The sequence below is a fragment of the Penaeus chinensis genome, chromosome 1, assembly GCF_019202785.1.
Source record: "Penaeus chinensis breed Huanghai No. 1 chromosome 1, ASM1920278v2, whole genome shotgun sequence".
Classification (NCBI taxonomy): domain Eukaryota; kingdom Metazoa; phylum Arthropoda; class Malacostraca; order Decapoda; family Penaeidae; genus Penaeus; species Penaeus chinensis.
The window spans coordinates 16229650-16232149 of NC_061819.1; positions in this window are offsets into that span (position 1 = coordinate 16229650).

Sequence of the window (2500 nt, forward strand, 5' to 3'; positions counted from 1 at the left end):
TGAAGATATTCATTCTCATTCATACCTTTTATACATTTGTCAACATGAACGCGGTTCATATATATATGCTTTTATATATCTACATATATATATATATGTATATATATATATATATATATATATATATATATATATGTGATGACGAAATAGAGAGCTTCTATGAAGATGTTTATTTAGCTAACGAAAGAGTAAAACCCCATTTCACCATAATTATGGGAGACTTTAATGCCAAAATAGGTAAAAAGACAGGAGAAACCGTAGTGGGGAATCACGGAATAGGCACTAGGAATGAGAGGGGGCAAATGCTAGTCGACTTTGCGGAGGCTCGATCACTCAATATCATGAATACATTCTTCGAAAAAAGACTAGAGCGGAAATGGACATGGAAATCGCCATCAGACATCAAAAACGAAATTGACTTCATAATTTCAAACAGGCGTGATATAATAAAAAATGTGGAAGTTGGTCAGGGGCCAAATTAAATTACACCTCAGAAGGGAAAGGAATAAACTCATACAAAAACCGCAGCCAAACTTAGTTAACTTGAAGACCAAAGCGACAGAATTTAGCATTAACATCCAAAACAGATATTCACTTCTCAGCAACGAAGACCTCAACATTGACCAAATCAACAAACAGTTCAATGACATAATAAAGGAAGCTGCTCTTGAAGTAGGCGGTAAGAACGTCAAACAAAACTCCAGTAAGCTCTCGATAGAAACCAAAGAACTTATGCAAAAACGTAGGGTCATGAACACATCATCAAACAGAGACAAAATAGAATTAGCTGAACTAACAAAAACTATAAACAAAAAGAAGACAGAAGATGTGCGCAAATTCAATACTAAAATAATAAATGAAACAGTGATGTCAGGTACCAGCATGAAAACAGCTAAGAGGAGACTAGGAATAGGGAGAAATCAAATATATGCAATAAAGAAACCAGACGGAGATGTGACATATAATAAAAATGAAATCATAAGAGTAGTGGAAAACTTTTAAAGGGAACTTTACAATGCAAATGAACAGCCACGGATAGAAGTGAATGCTGTAACTAGAGAAATACCTAACATCACAACAGAAGAAATAAAGAGAGCGCTTAAAGGCATGAAGAGAGGGAAAACACCAGGTGAAGACGGTATTAGTATAGACCTTATAATAGACGCAGGAGAAATTGCAACACTAAAACTAGCCAATCTTTTTAACAAATACCTTCTCAATGGAAAAATTTCGAATGCCTGGAAAAAATGCAACAATTATCTTGATTCGTAAAATAGGGGACAGAAGGGATCTAAAAAGCTACCGACCCATAAGTCTCCTTTCAGTTACATACAAACTGTTCACTAAAATCATCACAACTCGCATCTCTGACAGTCTGGATTCTAACAAGCCTAGAGAACAGGTTTCCGCAGTGGATTCTCAACAACAGACCACATACACACGCTTACCCAAATAAGAGAAAAAATAAACGAATATAGAAAACCCTGTGTATGGCATTCATCGATTACGAAAAGGCATTTGACTTTGTACAAATACCAGCAGTACTAGAAGCTATTCGAAGACAGGGAGTAGAGGAGATATATTGTAAATTATTAGAAGATATATACGAAGATGGGACAGCAACCATCAAGCTACACACAGAAACCGATAAAATCCCAATTAAGATAGGTGTTAGACAGGGTGATACCATCTCACCAAAACTGTTTACAGCTTGCCTTGAGGAAATTTTCAAGAAGCCAGAATGGACCGGGAAGGGTATCAAAATCGAGGACGAATACCTGAACAATTTAAGATCTGCAAATGATATTGTTCTCTTCAGTGAATCTGCAAATGAAATGCAGCAACTAATAAATGATCTGAATAGAGAAAGCCTGAAAGTCGGATTTAGGATGAACAAGAAAAAGACTAAGATCATGTTCAACAGTAGAGTTCAATTCGAACAGATAAATGTTCAAGGTGAAGCGATAGGGGTGGTAGACAAGTATATATACCTAGGTCAACTCGTACAGACAAACACATCTAGCGAAGAGGAAATTAAGCGACACATCAGTCTAGGATGGAGCGCCTTCGGCAAACACAGTAGCATACTAAGAGGCTCCTTGCCATTATGTTTAACCCCTTGCCGACGGGTACGACGGGTAGACACGTGCTATGCCCACTGTTAGTACTTGTTTGATTGTTTTTACACATAGATGGCTATACTTGTACTAAGTCACCAATGAGCCAGTTAGGAGTACTGCCCGTCTCGCCCGTTCACCCTTTTCTTTGATTTACGAAATATTTTACATTATCTTATTTTGCTGTTACTAATATTAAAAAACATTATAATAATTATAATGTTTATAATAAAAATAACACCATCGATATCCATAGCACTAGTTAAAAACACGTTTTTCCCGCCAATTCAAATCACGTATGGTCACAAGGTCTATTAATTGACTCCTTTGTGGCTAAGCACTAGCAAAGCCATCTATGAGCAGACATTTCACAAAAAATATAG